The sequence below is a fragment of the Austrofundulus limnaeus genome, unplaced genomic scaffold, assembly GCF_001266775.1.
Source record: "Austrofundulus limnaeus strain Quisiro unplaced genomic scaffold, Austrofundulus_limnaeus-1.0 Scaffold66, whole genome shotgun sequence".
Classification (NCBI taxonomy): Eukaryota; Metazoa; Chordata; class Actinopteri; order Cyprinodontiformes; family Rivulidae; genus Austrofundulus; species Austrofundulus limnaeus.
Window position 1 is genome coordinate 832,249 of NW_013952468.1, and position 7,913 is coordinate 840,161.

General features: G+C 36.5%; 2 long non-coding RNA genes across 2 annotated transcripts in view; one reads left to right on the forward strand and one right to left on the reverse strand.

The window, feature by feature from the left end:
- LOC106518824 (uncharacterized) overlaps positions 1-5,570 on the reverse strand; it is a 96,697-nt gene extending 91,127 nt beyond the window's left edge. Inside the window, exon 1 of the long non-coding RNA XR_001310367.1 lies at positions 5,450-5,570. This is a non-coding gene — a long non-coding RNA (uncharacterized LOC106518824). The remainder of the gene's footprint in view (positions 1-5,449) is intronic.
- LOC106518828 (uncharacterized) lies at positions 491-1,320 on the forward strand. The gene is made up of 2 exons (XR_001310370.1): positions 491-527; positions 1,062-1,320. It is a non-coding gene; the product is annotated as an uncharacterized LOC106518828 (long non-coding RNA).
- Positions 5,571-7,913: the final 2,343 nt, after the last annotated feature.

A 7,913-nucleotide genomic window follows, 5' to 3' on the forward strand; every position in this document is an offset into this window, starting at 1 on the left:
CATTTTTTGTTTTTCCTTTCACTTGTACATAAAATTAAATGATTATATATTTTTTATATATAATTTTCTCACAAGTCTTTATTTCCATGTGTTGCTTTTACATTTCTCTGTCTCCTGCTTTTAGTTTATGTCATGCATTTCTGCCTCATTATGCAAAAAAGGTGGGTGGGCCTTTTTGGATCACCTCCTTTCCTATTGGTCAACAGACAGAAGGGAATAAGATCTATGTGCAGATCTACTGTGTGTGCTGGTGCTGCCTCAGTTTAGCTTAAAGCAGGGGTGTCAAACTCCAGTCCTCGAGGGCCGCTATCCTGCATGTTTTAGAGGTTTTCCAGCTCCAACACACCTGATTCAGTGATTGAATTAACTCTTCAAATTGGGCAGAAGCCTGTTAATCACCCAGCGATCAAAATCAGGTGTGTTGGAGCAAGAAAACCTCTAAAACATGCAGGATAGCGGCCCTCGAGGACTGGAGTTTGACACCCCTGGCTTAAAGTTTAAGGTTTAAAGCTTTGTTTAAAACACAGGTAAGTGTTTTCCTCCTTGTTTTTGTTTTAAACTAAATTTTAGTCTAAACTGAGGCAGCACAGCCATGCAGAATATTTATTTATTTATTTATTGGTCCACTTATATATGTCTCTGCTTTTATTTCTATTTATGCCAGTTTAGGTCCTCCGTACTTGACACAGTGCACTGGATAGTGATAAATAACATTTTGAAAATTGAAATGAATAAATACACTTCATTGCATAAAATCACAACATTAAAGCAACAGCAGCAAATCAGTATGCTTTGGTACATCTTCATTCACCATTGTGTTTTCCTTTTATCAATCTAATTACTTCTGTGTGCTAGTCAAGCTTTTAGTTTGCCTTTTGGCTTTTAGCTAATATTGGTTTAGCTTTAACAACTCAGTTTCAGCTTCTTTCCTTTTTGAAAGTAATTCAGCCCTCAGCGTTCATGATGCATTTCGATTACATTTAAAGTACACTTTCCAATGTTTTGTTGTCGAGTGAAATGTTGTTACTTGTCATTCTTTGTCACTTGTCTCACCGTACAAGAAAGCTGCACCCGTGTCCCTGCATGATGAGACGCTTCCTGCTGCTCCTCTGATGTCATCGCYGCTGTCCCACTGAGGGATTGTTGTACCCTCCCCGTGTCATGTTCCTCCTCTCCCTCTCCACACCTCCCCTTCCTCGCGTTTGACTCCTCGCAGTGACAGTTTGAGCTGCCAGTCGCCGTCAGCCTGAAGGCTCTCAGCAGGACATTCTGTTCTTTTTTTTTTTTTCCTTTTTGTCCACAGAAGTGCTGATGAAAGGAGGACCACCCACATGGGCAGACACGTTGCAGTTTAGTCAACAGAAATCAACAATTCTTGGTTCATACAAACACCATGCTCTGCCCTCATATAGTTACATAATATAAATCAGATAAAATCAAGAACAATTTTGTTAACAGCACAGCACTTAGTCAAATGGAATGCTGGGTATTGTCTGTAATCTGCAGATATCAGGAGGGATAAACTGAGAATCTATGTGCATTGATCACAAATAAAATGGTTTATTGTACAGGCTCGAGCCTTTTTCAAGATCTTTTTTTCCCCAATTAGAAGCAGGGACAATAAATCACAGAGTAGTCCACATTAAAGAAAAATTAAGCAAACCTTTCTCTAAAAACATAGTGTTTCTATAATTATCCTCGGCTGTGACTAATCTGGTTTTCCATCCTCACAGCTGATTTGAGGCAGCGCAGCGCCCACTGCGCCGCTCAGCTCCTGTGGCTTGTTTGCCTGATTGATCTGAAATGCTTTGCTTTTGAATCTTTAATTTTCATTAAACCAAAGTGTTTAAGGCTTGTACGATGTCCAAGCAAATTCAAAACGGCCATCCATTCTCTTTCTAAACCTCTCATTATGGATTCTGGCCACAGATTCGGGCCGCCACCACGGCTGCTGTCCTCAATAGGACACCGGCAGGTCCGCCTCCACTAATAAGGAGGAAAGTGCAAAGTCATAGCGACGGGGAGAGGGAGAGCGCCACACGATTCCTCTCATTTGCTTTTTTTTTGTTCCTTTTTACCAGACAGTATGAAAGCTGCTGAAATGCAGAGACAAGGGGACTGAGGGCAGTTTATGGCTAATAAAATATCTATTACAAATTTGAAAGGATGTCTTTGTGGCTTTTATTAAAGAACTGACACCACTAGCTTTATTTGGAACAACACTGATCTTTTTGAAAATGAACACATCTTTCACTGAGTGAAATGTTGACTTTTATAAAACATAATACAAGTTTCAGACTGATCTTCATTATATGAAATGTCATGGTGTTGGTGTGTGATTTTTACTTTCMTGTTAAAGATGAGGTGATCAGGGAATGTTGTGTCAAATCATTCTAGAAGTTCCTTAAACTCAACCCTCAGTCTGACACGCCCCAAAAACTGCAGACATCCAGATTTTACTTTCAGAACAAAGGAGTTCAGATTTGTCAGAGAAAGTCTGAGGAGCATAATGATGGTCCGTTTCCTGCTGTTCTCCTCCCCCTCCTCAGACACACCGTTCTTTCAGCAAACTGTTAATTTGTTTTTCAGGTCGCTGCACTTCTTTTTATTTTTATTATTTGGGAGTTTTTCACAGTCACATATAGGATTGGGCAATATTGGCAAAAAATTAATCACAGTTAATTGTGGTATTTAGACAATAATGATTAATTTGACGATTAATCCTCTGGAGTCCCTGGACGACTGCGTGTCCTGGTCACATGACCAATTTAGTGGGAAAGGTTTACTCTTTGTAAAAATCTGTTCCAAACTGTGTCAAAATTACAGACTTCAGGCTATACAAGTTTTAAATTGTGTTGATCGATAAATAAATTGCAGAACTTTATTATTTTTAATGTTCATCATATTTGAAGTGGAGGAGCACCGAGCGGACYGACTGRTGGCATTAAAGTGCCTGTGACATGCATWTTCTTCAAATACAAAAARTCAAAGAAAACAWCTTTATATTTMAGAAAGYTGGAACAACACACACAATTTTTCCCATTTTGTCCCATAACTGGCACATTTTCTTTGAAACTCGGCGCAGCCAAAGTGAAACAGGAAGTGACATCAAAGGGGAACTCTTTAACAAAGAAAACTCTCTGGTCTTTGTTTATTGAAACAATATTATTTGAACTTTGACTCTTCTTCATCTCTCTGATTGTAACTCAAAATAATCTAAAGAAACATCAGATTCTTCTCTACAGTCTGTGTTGTCGACTGTTGTAGCAATGCTCTGTTCACATGCAGCCTTTCCTCTTTGACATCACTTCCTGTAACTTCACAAGCAAATATCTCAGCAACTGTTCATCTCAGCGACATGAAATTTCTTTTACAATATTTTATCAATGTCYTCTTTCTAAAAATGCATTCGTATGCATTACAAAAAGTTTGACCTCACAGGCACTTTAATCGTGTTGATCGTCAAGTGCCAAAAATAATCGATTAATGTCTTTCTGACCATTAATTGCACACGATACGATTATGCCCAACCCTAGTCACATAACAGAGCAAGCTAAATTGTAAGAAACGCAAAGAAAAAAAGTTGTGCTCAGACCAGTCTGCTCTGTACAGATGTGTGGATTCCCTGCAGTAGGCAGATAATGGTGTATTCTGATTTCACCACAATGAAACAAACTGCAGCAGGTTTTGTTAGCTGTGTAACAGATGGGTCAGTGGTCTCTACAGGACTTTTAAGCAATGAGATTTTCAGGTAGCAGACCTAAAATCACAAAGAATTCTCTTAGATGAGAGAAATTGAAGACCATTTCTTCAAAATTTGTCAGTTCTAAAATTTACCCCAAAAGTGTGCAACTCACAAAGATCAGAAATCCACAACAAAAACCAATTGTTATTTACTGTGCTTCTACAGTGTAAACGGATAGACCTACAGAGTTATTTCAACTAGATTCCACCCAATAATCAAATAATCCTCCTTTCTTTCTACCTTTATTTATTTTCAGGTTTCAGGTGAAAAAACCTTAAGCATATATTAAAAAACAGAGTCAGATCTGGAATAGTGTAAAGAATATATATTGAATTGAAGGTTTGAATAAATCAGTTTGCATCAATAACATTAAACTTCAAAACAACTTATTGCTACCTTCAAAATCTGCCAAATACAAATAGTCTCAGCATCTCATGATGCCATAAATAGGTGTGGATAACATTTTTATCCAACATCAATATCAAATCTGACAGCATATTTGAAAAAAAAAACATTAAAACTCTGCAAAATAACACCAAAATCATGAAGGAAGTTATTTTAGTTTGYTCAGGCGAAATCAGTTCATGTTTTCTTGCTGCAGTTCACAGCTGAACCAATCAGGCCTTTGTGAACATTTCACCTTTGATTTTTGCTCATAACTTCCTAGTTCCCTTCTTAGTGTTCAAGATATCACCATGAAATTTTAGGAAGAGATTCACATTCTGTTTTTTGTAGAAAGCATCTTGTAACCTAAAAACTAATAAAACTTCAGAAAATCCAATGCAAAAGTAGCAGAAAAAGGTATAAAATAATATTACAAGGTTCATCTCAGTAAACTGCAACATAAAATCAACTTAATGTGTCTTAGAAAGCCAGGAAATGAAAACAATGTCAAAACCATGTGGGCATCTGTTTTGGAGCAAAGCTCCTCAACCAGTGACAGCGTGTGAAATGTGAAATTCTTCGGCGTTTCAAATCATTATTGAATTTGGTACAAAGGCAGATAAAATAATGTTTCTCGTGTCAGCTCACCTCTTTGTGGAGTCAGAAAAACTCAGGTGATTTACTTTGATCCTATATTTTTAATTAAGTGGCTCTTCAAAACGCACGGTGAAAAATTAAAACGTTGAAGACGAGGCTGTAGCTAAATACCTGACATAAGCATGGTTTGTTGAAATTCGTAGACATAACTACGAAAGAGGAAATAAGCGAACAAACASAGCAGCGTCGCACWATCTGGTCACAGCAGTTTGAGAAGAAAATGGCAGCAGCTGCTGACAAAATGTCAACATCCCTATCATAAAAAATCACTAAAATTATTACACATTTTATATACAGTGAGCCAACAACATAATTTATATTTAACATTTTGCAAAAATGTTGATTTGAGTTATTTTTTAGGACGGACTTGACGTTTCGAATATTGTTTGTTTGAATTTGATTTAGGGGAAAAAAGTGGGCAGATATGACAACTTTTTATTTCTTCTTTCTGCTTTGTTTCATTTCATTTATGACTTGTTTTGTTTTGAATGTTTAGGTTGTTTTGTTTGCTGCCAACAAATTGTTGCAAACCAAGCCTGACAAAAGTCACTGATCAGAAATGTTTGAGCCACACCCTTCTGATTAATCAGCTCTGTACCTGCATCAGCTGCAGCATCTCACAAACAAACAATGCATAAAGCAGTAAAAAGTTCACTTCCTTACCGGCTGCCTTTCTGGCTTTTATGTCTCTCAGTTTTGCACAGATTCTCCCATGTTTGGGTGGCACCATCATCCACTGACTCAAGTGTTGTGCATCAACTTCCCAATCCCTCTGTCATCAGGTAATAGCAGAATGGTTCCTACCCTCCTACTTCCAAGCTTGACTTAGTTGATGAATGAATGTTTGATGGGTTTATTGTCAGAACACCACTGCATGGTGGGTTTTCAGAGAGACTTTTGAGACAAAACATATATAAAAAATTACTTCTTGGTTTATATGATTAAGACATAGCAGGATCATGGTTAGGGTTTGTCTTTGGTGCTTTCAGAGGAAAATTCTGAAATTAAGCAGTACGTTATAAAAATAATATTTATATTGTATTCCAGTAGAGCATGGGTTGGTTCAAAAGTGAAAAATGCTGAGTTCTGATTCAAGTTAATGTTGGGTAAAGGTCTCAGTTTTCAAAGGAACAGCCTCTTTGAATCTAAATCAAAGTTGCTGCTTCTTTGAACAAGGAAACATTCCCTGTTTTTTCTTCTCTTCACACTGTATTAGTCAAACAGTCAACCCATGCAGGGCAATCAGGAGGAAAAAAAAACTACATTACACAATTGATTTAAGAGTGTTCGAGCATTGTGTGAATCCTCGCTCTCACTGAATCAAAGTTTATTCTGTTGAAACTTCCTCTGTTTAAAGAATTATCAGATGTTAGTGTGGCTTCAGCTAAAGCGACTTTTCTTTAATTACTGAAGCAAATTATATTAAAATGACAAATGKGATTTTTGATGTGATTAGAAGTGAGACAAAAAAAGTTACTGTAATTTTAAGTTTACTGTTTCCGCACAGTAATGATTTAGTGAGTTCCTGTATTTGACCCAACCAAAAGCAGTGTAAGCCATGACTTCCTGTTTACTGCCCTGTGGGTAATGTGGTTTATAAGATTCAGCTGTCGTACAGTTAATGAAACTGAAACCTGCTCACCGGCAGAGGTAGGGTTATGCTGTTAAAATGCTGAAGAAGAAGATTTCAGCGTGCCAGCCTGGTGAGTACCGGCCCACTTCGAGCTTCATTTGGGCCAGCTTTGTCTCCCGCAGCTTTTACTCAGTCGGACGTCATCTTGCATCCAAACTACATCCATGTTTAAAATTAACTTTGTCCTTGAGTCAACGCAAGTTTTGCCTGTGCATTTATGCAAATGTGACACTAACTGTGGCTTTATATTGTTAGCCATCTCTGCAGCTGACAGGACATCTGTGCTGCTGCATAAAACTGATAAATTCCTCTGTAAGAACAGAGTGGAGGATAAAAATACAGGAAGTGCGCTGCGTCAATTGGTAGACCTCCTAGTTTGACATCGAGTTGATGTATGATGGAAGCGGAGCGAATGATCTCTTTTTACTGGTGTACAGGTGGTGTGATAAATCTCATGCCCCTGCAGACATTTTAAGAGCAGCTTGGCCTGGTTTTACAGACCCAATGCATTTGGCTGCTTAAGAAAAGACAGATAGGAACAAAATGTGCCAAAAGTTTTTCTTTGTTCATAAGTTTAGATCTCAAGTTTGAATATTGCCTACAAATTGAATTCATAATTCTACATAATGACTTTCATCAGTTTTATTTTATTTTTTCACAAGAATAGATTAAAAAAACAATCCAAGTATTGCTTTACAGTTTCACTATGCCCGTGTCAGAAAATGGGACTGTTGTCACTTCTAAGAATAGCAGGATTGATTTGCATGCTTGTTTTGGGTCCAGTTTCAGCTGCAAAAACCTCTTTCTGCGGAATGAAAAGTGATTCAAAACCCAAGAAAGAAATGCTAATTGGTTTAAAAATCAATGCAGAGTTTTGCGTTACAGAAAACTGTAAACATTTTGCAGAGTGATGAGGTAAATGGGGTGCCGTTTGTAAAGTTACACAGTCAAAAATTACCACCAATATTTTTGTTTTATTTAGCCTTTTATAAGAAATATATGAACATTTTATATTTTTCAAAGTCAGTTTTCACCGTATGATTCAAACATTTATAAATGTCATAGTTTATAAACTAAATATTTAACTTACAAATTAAATATTTAGTTAACAAGCTAAACACAACTTGCTGACTTAAATATTTAGTTTTGAGCTAAATATTTAGGTTGCAACTTAAATATTTAAGTTAAATATTTAGCTAGCTACCTACATATTTAGGTTGCAACTTAAATATTTAGGTAGCTAGCTAAATATTTAAGTTTCAAGCTAAATATTTAAGTTTCAAGCTAAATATTTAGCTCAAAACTAAATATTTAAGTCACAAGCTAAATATTTAACTTGTGACTTAAATATTTAGCTTTGAGCTAAGTATAAACTTGCTACCTAAATATTTAAGTTAAATATTTAAGTTGCTAGCTAAATATATAAGTTTCAAGCTAAATATTTAGCTCAAAACTAAATATTTAAGTCACAAGTTAAATATTTAGTTTTGAGCT